Source organism: Budorcas taxicolor, chromosome 21 (assembly GCF_023091745.1).
Source record: "Budorcas taxicolor isolate Tak-1 chromosome 21, Takin1.1, whole genome shotgun sequence".
NCBI lineage: Eukaryota > Metazoa > Chordata > Mammalia > Artiodactyla > Bovidae > Budorcas > Budorcas taxicolor.
The window spans coordinates 524,762-540,238 of NC_068930.1; the positions used below are offsets into that span (position 1 = coordinate 524,762).

At 44.7% G+C, this 15,477-nt stretch overlaps 1 long non-coding RNA gene across 2 annotated transcripts in view; it reads left to right on the top strand.

Moving 5' to 3' along the window:
- The first annotated feature begins 397 nt into the window (after nucleotides 1-397).
- LOC128066854 (uncharacterized) overlaps nucleotides 398-15,477 on the top strand; it is a 33,640-nt gene continuing 18,560 nt past the window's right edge. Inside the window, exon 1 of one of the 2 annotated variants that reach the window (XR_008201255.1) lies at nucleotides 398-587. This is a non-coding gene — a long non-coding RNA (uncharacterized LOC128066854). Of the gene's footprint in view, nucleotides 588-803; nucleotides 839-15,477 lie in introns of those variants that run through there. The other variant, XR_008201256.1, reaches the window with a different exon arrangement.

Here is a 15,477-nt window from a genome sequence, read left to right on the forward strand (position 1 = left end):
ACATTGAATACAGGAGGAGAAGGGGACTACAGAGGATGAGATGGTTGGATGGCATCACTGACTCCATGGACATGAGTCTGAGCAAGCTCTGGGAGTTGATGATGGACTGGGAAGCCTGGTGTGCTGCAGTCCGTGGGGGTCACAGAGTCGGACAGGACTGAGCGAAAGAAGGGAATTGAAGTGAAAAACGCAGGCGCCTCGGGGGCGGGGGTGGGGGTTGGGCATTGGCATTAAGGGTGGATAAGTGGGGAACCCTCCGACCCTGCCGCGCCCCGCGGTAAGCCTCAAGGGCGTGGGAACTACCAATCCCAGCGTGCCCCGGTTGGCGCGGGCGCAGGGGCCCCTGCGCAGTGGGCAGCCGTTGGCTGGACCAGCAGTTGCCTGGGTTGCGGAGATGGGCTCTGCGGGCGGTGGCAAACCCAGCCTAGTATGTAAAGTTGGCGGTGCCTGGTGGCGCCTCTGACACGAAGCTGGGTGGGGTAGAAAGTAGAGGGCTGTAGTTGATGCAGGTGGGAGAAGGAGGGAGGCGGCAGCGAATCACTTATAAATGACTCCGAAGCAGGACCTGGAGACTCAATTCCAGGAGGGTGAGTCTGAACCCCTGGGGAAAGGCATCTAACGGCGCCGGGATGGCGGGGGTCGCGACCTGGGGACCCGGTGGGCAGGACTTTGTGCGGGGGAAGCGCATCGCGGCGGGGTATTTCTGTGCGTCGTGAGGATAAAAATATTTTGGGAGGCGGAAGCGTTAGGCAGGCGTTACAGTGGTAGAGGGAGCCCTTGCCCCGTGGCACAGCCTTGGTACCGTGATTGCCGTTGAGAGGAAGAGGGCGCTGAGCAGGTAACCTATTGTAGGGTGGCGGCGGCCGCGGCTGTTTCGGGCGCCGTGCGGGGCTCCCCCGTCCGCGTGGGCGTTCGAAGGTTGGCGCTCCGGGGCAGCCGGAGCCGGGAGGTGGGGTACCTCGCGGCGAGCGTGAGCTGTGCGCCTCGGGGTGGGAGAACTGTGTTTTAAGATGGCCGCCCCATCACAGGCGCCGGCGCCTGGGTTCCCGGCTCGCGGCCGCACACGCGGCTTTAGGGCAGAGCAGTGCCTCCTTCTTCCCCCGCCTCGGAGCGGGAACTCGTTCTTCCGCAGTGGCCGGCGGGGAGGTGGGTGGGGACAGGAGAAAAAAGCGCGAGCATCCGACTCGGCTTTGCCGTCCGAAAACCCGAGTGCCAAGGTCCTATGGGAACGTGAGCGCGCTCTCGGCGCGCTGTGGATTGTAAAACAACAACTGAAAACTGCCTTAATATGTTTTCATTTTGAAGTCCCGTTGCCTTGATGTCAGCCTTTTAAGTACGGTAGTGGTTTGGCTAATTGCGGTAATATTTGATCAACAGTGATTTGAAAGTTGAGTTTTTACTGTCTCCGATCAACGTGTAGGCTGACTGTAGAGAGCTTGATTTCCAGGGGAAGACAAGCGCTGTGATTTTCACAATTACTGCCATCTATTAATTTACGTTGAAGTGGAGACTTAACAGCAAACTTAAGTGGAAGTAAAGTTTTGTAAGGCTAGCAACTTTAAAATTCTCCTTCATTATTATTGTTAGTTACCATGGATGTCAAGATGTCTGCAAAAAATTGTAGGGATTTTCAAACTTTGATGTGCGTTAGAATTACTTTTAGTCATATACACAAAACCCAAGTGTATTGTAACTATGGAATATTTAAGAGGTTGCCAAGTTTGTTTTCCCCGTAACTGACTCTTAATACCTGCTTTCTCCCACTCGGAGAAGCTATGTGACTACTTCGGTGGATAGCTTTTTTAAAACCAGATGTTTTAGAGCAAGGATTCTTGATGTAGGGTGTTTATAATTCAGAACACCCCTTGAACTTTGACGGGAGAAAGTTTTTTTTCTATTTTCTAACTAAAATTTGTAGTTCAGTTATGACTAGGTTTCCTCCCCCACAAAAAAGCAAAACAACCCTCCCACAGCAGTATTAGCTGTATGTTTTCACATCCCAGCATAAAGCTGTGGGAGATACATTCAGGTGTAATACATGCTGTTCCTTGTTTCATAATTGTGGTAGTTCGTGGATCAGCAGCTAAATGTTTGTTGTAGCAATTAAGGAGCTCATAGAATACCACAACACATGATATTCTAAATGCCTTTATAACTCTTTCAATACAGTTGATTTCTTTTGTAGTACTGTTTTACATGTTTGTACAAAAATTCTGGGTAAATGCGCAAAGACAACCAGACTGTGAAGGATCCATGGCACAAAAAATTAATCCTCACTGTAGGACATCAAAGGAAAATGACGCAGATTTGGGATAGTTAAGGATGGCTTTCTGGAGGAAGTGCTTTACCTCTAAACTGGCGGAATGATAGTGGGAGAGGAGATAGAGTACAGGGGTATCCTTACTGCAGCAGTGAATTAGAGAAGAGGGCTGCAGAGGATGAGATGATTAGATAGCATCACAGACTTCAGTGGACATGAATTTGAGCAAAGTCTAGGAAACAGTGAAGAACAGGGAAGCCTGGCGGTGCTGCAACCCATGGGGTCGCAAAGTTAGTTAGTTCCTTTCTCGTAAGGAGAAAGGAATATTCTTTTGGAACTAACAATTTTATGAAAACACTGAAGAAGAATTCAGCTTCTGTAATGGTGAAAATATGCATATAAGTTAAATAAGCAGGGTGACAATATACAGCCTTGACGTACTCCTTTTCCTATTTGGAACCAGTCTGTTGTTCCATGTCCAATTCTAACTGTTGCTTCCTGACTTGCATACAGATTTCTCAAGAGGCAGGTCAGGTGGTCTGGTATTCCCGTCTCTCTCAGAATTTTCCACAGTTTCTTGTGATCCACACAGTCAAAGGCTTTGGCATAGTCAATAAAGCAGAAATAGATGTTTTTCTGGAACTCTCTTGCTTTTTTGATGATCCAATGGATGTTGGCAATTTGATCTCTGGTTCCTCTGCCTTTTCGAAAACCAGCTTAAACATCAGGAAGTTCACGGTTCACGTATTGCTGAAGCCTGGCTTGGAGAATTTTGAGCATTACTTTACTAGCATGTGAGATGAGTGCAATTGTGCGGTAGTTTGAGCATTCTTTGGCATTGCCTTTCTTTGGGATTGGAATGAAAACTGACCTTTTCCAGTCCTGTGGCCACTGCTGAGTTTTCCAAATTTGCTGGCATATTGAGTGCAGCACTTTGAGTACATCATGAGAAACGCTGGGCTGCAAGAAGCACAAGCTGGAATCAAGATTGCCGGGAGAAATATCAATAACCTCAGATATGCAGATGACACCCTTATGGCAGAAAGTGAAGAGGAACTAAAAAGCCTCTTGATGAAGGTGAAAGAGGAGAGCGAAAAAGTTGGCTTAAAGCTCAACATTCAGAGAACGAAGATCATGGCATCCGGTCCCATTACTTCATGGGAAATAGATGGGGAACCAGTGGAAACAGTGTCAGAGACATTACTTTGCTGACTAAGGTCTGTCTAGTCAAGGCTATGGTTTTTCCTGTGGTCATGTATGGATGTGAGAGTTAGACTGTGAAGAAGGCTGAGCACCGAAGAATTGATGCTTTTGAACTGTGGTGTTGGAGAAGACTCTTGAGAGTCCCTTGGACTGCAGGGAGATCCAGCCAGTCCTTTCTGAAGGCGATCAGCCCTGGGATTTCTTTGGAAGGAATGATGCTGAAGCTGAAGCTCCAGTACTTTGGCCACCTCATGCGAAGAGTTGACTCATTGGAAAAGACTCTGATGCTGGGAGGGATTGGGGGCAGGAGGAGAAGGGGATGACCCAGGATGAGATGGCTGGATGGCATCACGGACTCGATGGACGTGAATCTGAGTGAACTCTGGGAGTTGGTGATGGACAAGGAGGCCTGGTGTGCTGCGATTCAAGGGGTTGCAAAGAGTCTGACACAACTGAGCGACTGAACTGAACTGAAAGCTTTTTTCATGATTCTTTTTTAAACTTTAAAGTTTCTCTTGTTAAACAATGGTACAACATATTTAAGCATGGAATCAAGATTGCTGGGAGAAATCTCAATAACCTCAGATACGCAGATGGCACCAGCCTTCTGGCAGAAAACGAAGAACTGAAGAGCCTCTTGATGAAAGTGAAAGAGGAGAGTGAAAAAGTTGGCTTAAAACTCAGCATTCAAAAAACTAAGATCATGGCATCCAGGCCCATCACTTCATGGCAAATAGATGGGGAAACAATGGAAACAGTGACAGACTTTATTTTGAGGGGCTGCAAAATCACTGCAGATGGTGACTGCAGCCATGAAATTAAAAGATGCTTGCTCCTTGGAAGAAAAGCTATGACCAATCTAGACAGCATATTCAAAAGCAGAGACATTACTTTGTCAACAAAGGTCCCTCTAGTCCAAGCTATGGTTTTTCCTAGTAGTCATGTATGGATGTAAGAGTTGGACTATAAAGAAAACTGAGCGCTGAATAATTCATGGTTTCAAACTGTGGTGTTGCAGAAGACTCCCTTGGACTGCAGGATCAAACCAGTCAGTCCTAAAGGAAATCAGTCCTGAACATTCATTGGAAGGACTGATGCTGAAGCGCCAATACTTTGGCCACCTGATGCAAAAAACTGACTCATTGAAAACGACCCTGATGCTGGGAAAGATTGAAGGCAGGAGGAGAAGGGGACGACAGAGGATGAGTTGGTTGGATGGCATTACAGACTCGATGGACATGAGTTTGAGCAAGCTCTGGGAGTTGGTGATGGACTGGAAAGCCTGGTGTGCTATAGTCCATGGGGTCACAAGGAGTCGGACAGGACTGAGCGACTGAACTGACTGACTGATAATTTGCTGAGTAAGCACTGAGTCGTTACATTAAAGATAAAACTAACATTTAAAATGAGTACATTTAACTTTTATTTGTTGGATTATCTGACAAAGTTTGAATCTTGGAAGGTTCCTTTTCTGTGTATTGATGTTATGTTTAGGTAATAAAAACTGATTTTACATTTAGCCAGAGATAAATGGGATGATGCTTTAATATTCTTAGTATTTTGTTTCTGTTAACGTTTAGCACAGATATTTGAGACGTGTCAACTATATTTGACAGTTGTAGTTTTTTAAAAGAAAATAAGCGGTATAATAAACAGTGTAATATTGAGTTAAAGGCAATTTCTATGTGTGTTCTTGGTGAATAGTTTTTGTCTGTGAAAAACAGCCTTAATTGTAAAGTGTCAATGTTGCTAACCATTTTACTTATTTTGAATACATAATAGATGTATGTTTTTAAAGTTCTAAAATGACTGAAATTGGATTCATGGAGATAGTCAAGAACTTTATGTGTGTGTACATATATCTTAATGGTATAATACCAATACAGTTTATAAATGCATTTTAAGTCCTATCAATGGTTTATGACGTTAAAAGTTGTTTCTGTTGTTGCCAGCTCCTGGCAGGCTCTACTAAACTGGTAACTTTTTCTGCTCTGGTGGCAGAAACATACTGGGCAACAATTTTAAATAGGGATTGGAATAACTTAAACTATGTGGTTCTCTTGGTTTGCCTCTGATAAAAACTTTTAAAATCCCAAACCAGATGGTCATCACTTTTTCATGGTTAATGACTTCCTCTATTAATTTAGTTTAATTTGTTTGGCTGCTTTTAAGAACATGGAGCTTCCCAGGTGGTGCTAGTGGTAAAGAGCCTGCCTGCCAGTGCAGGAGATATAAGAGACGTGGTTCGATCCCTGGGTTGGGAAGACCCCCTGGAGAACTGCATGACAACCCACTCCAGTATTCTTGTCTGGAGAATTCCATGGACCGAGGAGCCTAGCCGGCTATGATCCATAGGGTCACAAAGAGTCGGACACGACTGAAACGACAGCCCACAAGAAGAACACAAGATGTTTTTCATCTGTCACTTTGCTGGTTGCTGATAATCTGCAGCAGAATAGCTTACTGACTTGTGTAAACTAATGAACTTTTAAAATAACGTGGTATAAGTATTTTTCTTTAACTGAATTTGTTTTTGCATTGTAGCTTTTTAACTAGTTGGACTTTGAGAAAGCACAACTACAACTTTTGTTAGCTATTCTTGGATAGCTTATCTAGCCCATTGATTTAAAGGTTTAGGGTGAGCTTCTGTGCTTATGGTGCTTCAGATTTGTTGGACTAACTCCCAACAAGTGACTTTATGACTGTTCGGCAGTATAACTTTGAATACTTAAGTGGTGTAAAGGCTTAAATGATGTTCTTTTCAAGAGGCTCATTAGGCTCATTTTGGCCACTAAAGAGTTTCCGTGTAGAGCTTGTCTTTGAAAGATAACTGTACTCAGGTAGTCTTTTTTTTTTCCTTCAGTATTTCTAAGTGAATTTTTCTTTTTTATTTCAGTTTGTAAAGGTTGCCATAAAGGATAAACAAGTGAAATACTTTTTACATTTCAGTGGTTGGAATAAAAAGTACTAGATTTTTTAAAGCAATTTTTATTTATAATTTACAAGGAGGCTTTGTGTCATAAAATGATAGAAGCATATGCTTCTTAGTTCTTGCACAGTTGTAATGTAAATATATATTGGAGCAAAGCTGAACCATTTGTAGTATGATGAAAATATTATAGAAACTAGGGTATACAGCTGTTTTGTTTTACATTCTTTGGCATATTTCTTGTGTTCTGGTATAATATGTAATAGTTTTTCAGTTCAGTTGCTCAGTTGTGTCCGACCCTTTGTGACCTCATGGACTGCACCATGTCAGGCTTCCCTGTCTATCACCAACTCCCGGAGCTTGCTCAGACTCATGACTACTAAGTTGTTGCTGCTAAGTCACTTCAGTCGTGTCCGACTCTGGGCGGCCCCACAGATGGCAGCCCACCAGGCTCCTCCGTTCTGGGATTTTCCAGGCAAGAACATTGGAGTGGATTGCCATTTCCTTCTGCAGTGCATGAAAGTGAAAAGTGAAAGTGAAAGTGAAGTTGCTCAGTCTTATCCGACTCTTAGTAACCCCATGGACTGTAGCCCACCAGGCTCCTCCATCCATGGGACTTTCCAGGCAAGAGTACTGGAGTGGGGTGCCATCGCCTTCTCCAATAAGTTAGCCCAGCTATTTTCTGGTTTTGATACATTTTATGACAGCTGGAGTTTTTTGCCTTAACGCAAACTTTAGTGACTAAAAATGGTATTTCAAGCAGTTTATACTCAAACCTCAATGGGTTTTTCTACCAAGAAAGGGGGGAAAGATTTTAAAATTGCCTAATTTGTTTGACAGACATATTGACCAACTCAGGTTTTGAACTCTGGAAGCATAATTAAATACTAACAAAGTGAATTCACATGGTTGACTCTTAGCATATGGTTTAACACAGGTACAGAAATTTAATCCCAGACCTAATTTTCCACTCAAAAGAGCTATTTTTAAAAGAAAGCAGTGGTGTATCGATGTTGCTGGGTGTCGACAGTGGTTGTAGACTGGACATATTCTACAATATTCAGCTTGTGTAGCTCTTTGTTCGTGATGGGTCTTTCTTCTTGGGGCCCACAAATAACACGTCTGATAATTTACTCATTTTTGGCATTTGTAATTGAATAGCCTGTAACATTTACTGTGAGAAATTTTTATGTATATGTATGGCTGAGTCCTCTGCTGTTCACCTGAAACTATCACAGCATTGTTAATCAGCTATACCCCAATACAAAAGAAAAGTTTAAAGTTGGAAAAAGAAATGTTGTGTAGTTTTCCCCGGGTTGGTCTGTCAAAGTCTTGGAAAAATCCATTATTTGGAAACTAGGAAACCTGTTTGCTGAGCCAATGCCTGTGTTTAGCAGTGATGGATTTCTCAACCCACCCACCCCACCCCCACGGGGCAGCAAGGGTGCATGTTGCTCCAATGAAACGCGGTTTGTGTTCTTGGGTCTTCCAGTGTGATGATGGGCCGTGTGTTCTGAAATCTGTGCGTGTCACCCTGAGCCGGTGACAGCTATGGGGTAGGGAATTAGGAGGTCCAGGAAGCCCCCAGCAGCTGCTGGCCAGCAAGGGCCTCCTCCTGAGAGGGGCACATTGAGGCCTGCTCTTTGCTTCTTGCCAGCCAGCCACTATGGCGAGGATGGAGCAAGACCAGAAATAATGTGCATGAACGTCTGTTACAGTAGAGTGCCTGCTAAGTGTCAGTCGTGTGTTGTGTGTGTGTGTGTCCCAGCTTGCCTGCCAGGCCTACACACCAGGAGCTACCTTGGATCTCTAGCTAGAGAGTGAGTTCTGGTGCTGCCCACCTGGCCTGACTGCTCGATCGTGAGTCCCTGAGGCAGTCCTGACCTCAGCCCCGCCTGGATGAGCCTTTTTCCATGTCCGTGTGCAGCAAAGATTCTACCTGTGACCTTTCCCTGCTCTTCAGGGGGCAGACAGGAGGGAGCTGGTGTGTGGCAGGGTGGATGGTGCCGTCTGCTCTTGAGGGAATGTCCCTGCGCTGCAACTCTTCAGAGCAGGAGCCCCTCCAGACAGAGCTCTTGATTGTGTGTCTCCTTTGGACTTTCACAGTTTTTGGCTTGTCAGTTAATTGTGTTTCCTCAAGGAATAGTTTTCTTCTTGATCACAAGCTGGTCAGTGCTTAATCAGCAGTGAGAAAGGTGCAGCTTCAATGGCTGTGACATGCCCCCCCACCCGCCCCCATCAGAGGCAGAGACATCTCTCCCTTGCGTTGACTTAATGAGGGAGCTGCCCTGGGGGCTCCTGGATATGGCAATGTTCACCCTACTCCCAGCTTTGGGGACCCTGCCTTAACTCTGCATGTGTTGCTCTTTCATCCATTATGAGATGACTTGTCTGATAATGACAAAAGGGGTGCCAGGCACTTTAATGGCAGCCCCTAGCATTCCCTCCCAGCCCTCTCATCTGTGAGGTCTCTGCAGTGCTAGTGCTGGGGTGGGTGCCTTCTCTTTAGTTACCCCAGAGCCCCTTTGCCAGGGGCTCCATCCAACCATCCATTCATTCATCTATCCATCCACTCATCCATCCATCCACCTACCTACCTATCCACTCATCCATCCATCTGTCCACCCACCCATCCACTCATCCATCCATCCAGCTGTCTGTCCATCCAACCATCCATCATCCATCCATCAATCCACCCATGTACTCACTCAGCCATTCATCCATCTAGCCATCCACTCATCCAAACAACCATCCACACATCCATTCAACCATCCATCCAACCATCTATCCACCCTTCCATCCATCCATCCATCAGTCTAGCACCTGTCCATCCACCCAACCATCCATCCATCCAGCAGTCCATCCAACAGGTATTTCCCAAGTGCCTGCTCTGTTCCATCATTCTGATCCCTGTCTAGAGCTGGGTGGAGTCAGGAGAGGATTGGATGGGGGCTGATGGGGGGTGTGGGGGGATCAGACCCTGAGTGTGACTCTGGCCCCAGAGGAGCCCAGGCTGGAAGGTGTGAGCACCTAGCATGGGGCACAGGGGCTTGGTACCCCTTTGGAAGAGTGGGTGGATTTGCCTGTCTAGAGCTTGGGCCAGAAGAGCCTCCAGGCAGAGGGGCCAGGCTGAAGTGGGGGTACCTGGTATGGGGGTGGGGGCCAAATGTCTGGGGGTGGGATAATGTGGTTTGGGCAGGCCAGAGCCAGAGATGGTGGGTCCTGACTGTCAGGGGCTTGAGCATCCTTGGAGATGTGAGGGCGTCTTGGTGTGGTTGGGGCAGAACAGGTGGGGTGACGCACACTGCCCAGTGACATATCTAGGAAGTGTTTCTGAACACCACTTACTGAAGAAGACTGACTTTTCCTCCTTTGTTGAAGATTAATTGTCCATAGATGTATGGGTTTATTTTGGGTCTCTCTATTCTGTTTCATTTATCCAAATGTCTAATTTTGTGCCAATACCATGCTGTTTTGATTACTGTAGCTTTGCAGTATTGTTTGAAGTCTGGGAGAGTTAATGCCCGTTGCTTAACTCTCTGGCATAATGATTGCACTTAGGCATCATGAGAACCATACAGTTTTATTTATTTATATTTGGCTGCCCTGGGTCTTATTCCTTCACACAGACTTTCTCTTGTGGTAAGTGGGGGCTACTCTTTGTTGTGATGCATGGGCTTCTCATTGCAATGATTTCTCTTTCTGTGGAGCACAGACTCTAGAGCATGGGCTCAGTGGTAGTGGCGCACGGCCTAGTTGCCCCACAGCATGTGAAATCTTCTCAGAGCAGGGATTGAACCCATGTGCTCTGGGTCAGCAGGCACATTCTTAGCCACTGAGCCACCAGGGAAATCTCAGTAAATTCTTTTAAACACTCTTGATTATGTGGACATTGATATTGCCATCTGGTATAGGTAGCAGCTAGTATTTGTGTAAAAGCTTTTCTTCGACTAGGACAGGCAGCCTTTACGTTGGGATTTCTTAGCTAGGAAAAAATGTCTTGGAAATGAATATATTAAAACTATGGCGAAACCGATGATCCTGTAGATCTAGGCTGGTGATTCAGAACCCCTAAAAATGCTGCAGTAGAGAGGGGGCCAGTGAGATCCTCTAGCCTCATCTATTGCACACGAAGAGCTTCAGTAACTTGCTCTGGGCCTCCTGGCTGACTGGTAGCAAAACACGTTCGGAGTTTAACTTTAGCAGATACCGCCAACAGTCTCAAGGTGGTGTACTAATTCACTCCAACCAGTAGTAGTTGATGGTCCTGGCTTTTCTATATCACCAACACTGATCAGGGGTTAATATCCAAAATATACAAAGAACTTACAGAACTCAATGTTAAGAAAACAACCCGACTGAAAAATGGACAGAGGACCTGAATAGACACTTTTCCGAGGAAGACATACAGATTGTCAACAGGCGCATGAAAAGATACTTATTTAACATCACAATCAAGTGGGAAATGAAAATCAAAACCACAATGAGATAATCACCTCACAACTGCCAGAAGGGCTGTTGTTAAAGACAAGAGGTAACAGGTATTGGTGAGGGTACCGGGGAGGGAAGTCTTGTGCATTGTTGGTGGGGATATAAATTGGAGTAACCACCATGGAGAAGTTGAGGATCCCTCAGAAGATTAAAAATAGAACGACGAAGGACTTCCCTGGTCTTCCAGGGGTTAAGAATCTGCCTTGCAGTTCAGGGGATGTGGGTTTGATCCCTGGTCGGGAAACTGAGATCCCATATGCCACAACTGAAAGATCCTGCATGCTGCAATGAAGATCCCACAGCACTAAGACCCAGTGCAGCCAAATTAAAAAAAAGAAAAACTCAAACTTCCAGTTACAAAATAAATGAGTTACAGGTATGAAATGGACAGTGTATAGAATGTCAATAATTATGTAATACCTTTGTATGGTGATATATTGTAGCTAGACTTATTCTGGTGATCAGTTTGAAATGTATAGAAATATGTTCACAAATATTCAGTATGTTCTCTAGCAAGAATTAACATAGTGTTATGAGTCAATTATATTTCAAAAACAAACTCATAGGAAAACAGATTAGGGTTTTAGCTTACGAGTCTGGGGTGGGGAGAAAGGAGAATTGGATGAAGGCAGTCAAAAGATTTTATGTCAGTTTTGGAAGTTGTTTAATTTGATTCTTAATTTATTTTTGGCTGCCCTGGGTCTTCGTTGCTTTGTGGGGTTTCTCTAGTTGCAGTGGGTGGGAGCTACTCTCTAGTTGCAGTGTACAGACTTCTCACTGCAGTGGCTTCTCTTGAAAAGCATGGGCTCTTGCAAAGCACGGACTCCAGGGCGCATGGGCTCAGTAGCTGTGGTGCACAGACTTAGTTGCCCCATGGCATGTGCAATCCTCCCAGAGCAGGGACTGACCCCATGTCCCCTGTATTGGCAGCCAGATTCTTAACCACTGGACCACCAGGGAAGTCCAAATTAATTAGTTTTAAGATAAATAAGTAATAAGAATATAACATACAACATGATGGAGAAGGCAACGGCAACGCACTCCAGTACTCTTGCCTGGAAAATCCCATGGATATGTCAATGTATGGCAAAACCAATACAGTATTGTAAATTAAAATAAAGCAAAAAAAAAAAAAAATCCCATGGATGGAGGAGCCTGCTAGGCTGCAGTCCATGGGGTCGCGAAATCGGACACGACTGAGTGACTTCACTTTCACTTTTCACTTTCATGCATTGGAGAAGGCAATGGCAACCCACTCCAGTGTTCTTGCCTGGCGAATCCCAGGGACGGGGGACCCTGGTGGGCTGCCATCTATGGGGCCGCACAGAGTCGGACACGACTGAAGTGACTTAGCAGTAGCAGTGTCATACAACATGATAAACATAGCATCACTGTATGTTATTTATGAAAGTTGTTAAGAGATTAATACTGAGTTCTCATCATAAGAAAAGTAATTTTTTGTTTCTTTAATATTTTTTTTACCTATATGAGATGATGGATGTTTACTAAACATGTGATACACTGCATGATGTATATAAATCAAATCATTGTGCTGTATACCTTAAACTTACACAGTGCCGTGTATCAATTATAGTGTAATAAAACTGGAAGGGGAAAAAAAGAATATCAAATTCATAAAAAACTCCCAGCTGTTTTATAGGCGCTGACATTTTTGTCAGTGTTTTCTTTAAGAAAAGCATTTAAAATTCTGTATTATACTGCTGTAGGTAGAACCGTTGAAGTTCAGATTCTGAGTGTTATTAAAAATATTGAATTTCCACAGTATAACATGATACTTTGCTTTGCCAGTGTTGTTTTGTTGGAGGGGGAAGGATAGGGGAGTAGTTAAAGATGAGTTAAGTTGATTGCTGTTTCCAATTTTTTTATGCTTGACCACACTGAGAAGCTAGTTTTGGTTTCTGTAAATACTGCTTTTAGACTGCAGACAGTGGCTTCTGTAGCTGGCTTCTCTTTTGCTTTTTAGTGAGGTCCTGGCAGAGGAGTCTATGGTATGTCTCCAGAAAGCCCTGAGTCACCTTTGGGAAATATGGGAGTTGATTGGGATTCATGTTAACAAAGAAAGATTGGCCATTTGTTAAATACTGAAGCTGGGTGATGGATACACAGGGATTCATTGCATTCCGATAGTCTGCTTTTGATTGTTTGAAAACTTCTATAATAGATTAACCAAAAACAAAAACAACAAACCTTTGCTCATCGAGTAGTTTTCACTGAGCTTCCTCTCACTCCCTCCCCTTTAGTTAGATCAAATCTCAGCTGCACAGAAAGGAAGAAGCTGCGATTCGCAGACGAGTGACACATACATCCTCCAGATCACAGGGACCTGAGTCCCTTCTGTCATAAGTTTGCTAGCCTCTTGAGTCTGGCCCCAAGGTTGCTGTGAGTTGCCCATTCCATCCAGAGTAACTTTCACTCCAGCTTCAGTGATCTTGTCATCTGTTGCCTCCTCCAGCAGATGCCACACCTGTGCCCTCTAATGCAGCTCACCCTCATCCAGTATGATGCGAAAGTCCTTCATGGTGTCAGGAACTAGGACTGACTGGGGATAGGGCACCAGGGAGTCCTCTGACCCCTGCCCAGTGAATCCCTATTCCCCTGTCCAACCTCCCAGCTTGGGCTGGGGCAGTGGGGGACCAGGGAGGAGAGAATGACAGTATCCCCAACACCTCAGTGCCAGTGGATTAGGATCTGAGACTCTGACCGTATAGAGTAGGGACGGGTCAACCTGCATGAAGTGTAGGCCACCTTAATGGCAAAGATAAAATGCAGGGCTTTCTGCCATTGTGGATTGACTGGTAGGTTGGGCTTCCCAGGTATAGTTAGTGGAAAAGAACCCGCCTGCCAGTGCAGGAGACATAAGAGACATGGGATGGATCCCTGTGTTGGGAAGATCGCTGGAGGAGGGCATTGCAACTCACTCCGGTATTCTTGCCCAGAGAATTGCCATGGACAGAGGAGCCTGGTGGGCTACAGTCCATAGGGTCACAAAGAATAGGACATGACTGAAGTGACTGAGCACACACATCAGGTTTCCCAGCCATTTCTTCATTCACTCAACCAATATTGAAATCTATGTTGGGGAATTCCCTGGAGGTCCAGTGGTTAGGACTCCATGCTTCCATTGCAGGGGACATGGGTTAAATCCCTGGTCAGGGAAGTAAGATTCCACTTGCCATTCAGCTAAAAAAAAAAAATTCTTAAAGATGGGGGGAAAAAAAACAAACACAACTATGTTGGGGGTAGAACTACAGCAATGAAACAGGTCTCCTGCCCTTTTGGGATCTGCTTTCTAATGGGGCAAGGAAGGTGATGATGAATTATGCATTACTAGTATATTTCAAATACTGGGAAAAACTAATCTAGGTGTGGTGATAGTTAAGACCACGAGGGGAGCTGTTTTAGACTAGGGTGATTAGGGAAGGCCTATGAAAGTAACATTTGATCTGAGACCTGAGTGGTAAGGACGCAGCCAAGTGAAAATTTGGGGACAACAAACTAGTAAGTACAAAAGCCTGAGATCAGCATTTATAAGAAAGTGAAAGTGAAGTTGCTCAGTCGTGTCCGACTCTGTGCGACCCCATGGACTGCAGCCTCCCAGGCTCCTCCATCCATGGGATTTTCCAGGCAAGAGTACTGGAGTGGGGTGCCATTGCCTTCTCCAGGGGATCTTCCTGATACAGGGATTGAACCCAGGTTTCCCCGCATTGCAGGCGGACACTTTACCCTCTAAGCCACCAGGGAAGCTGGAGAACAAAAGATTTAAGCTAGTGAGCATTAGGATGGTAGGGGATGAGGTAAATGGAAAACATCCAAGGTAGTAGTAAATGCTTCTATTTCTTTGTAGTCCCCTAGGAAAGGGCAAGTCAAATGATGTGCAGGAATTAGAAATGCCTGTTTAAGCAGTCAAATAGCATCTTGCTGCTCTAAGGTTCTAATGGCAGTTTACGTTCTAACATCGTAAAAATACTGTTGTTTTTATTGTAAGTTACATGAAAGTGACAGAGTGGTGAGAACACAGGCCATGTGTGGCTACTGCTCTGTTACCAGAACCTGAATTCCTTTGACTGGCATGTTACAGGGCCTTGCCCACTCATATTGAGCAAATGCTCCAGTTAACAGCAGTCAGTGATACTATAATTGCTATTAATGACATTTGAAATAGCAACAAGATACATAAACAGACTGTCAATGACAGGTTTGGGATACCAGTGTTTTCATTAGAAAAGCATTCTGTATATATCTAATGCATATATATTAAATTCTGACTAGCCCATTTTTGCTGGTAAATTGTTAAAATGAGACATTGTTGAGAACTGTCATTGGACTCTTATGTTGCCTGAATATGCCTCTATTTGTCTTTTGATAAATCACTTTCTGGTGATTATATTCATTAAGTATTTCTAAAAGAAACAGTAAATTAACAGAAATTATGCCAGGATTCCTGGAATTTTAGAAGCCTTAAATTAAGAGTGAGACCTGGGTTCAAGTCTCAGTGCTGTCATGCACTCAGAGTTGCATGGCTGTGGGTATATCCAGAAACCCTTGAGACTGAATTTGTAAAAGTAATCTATTA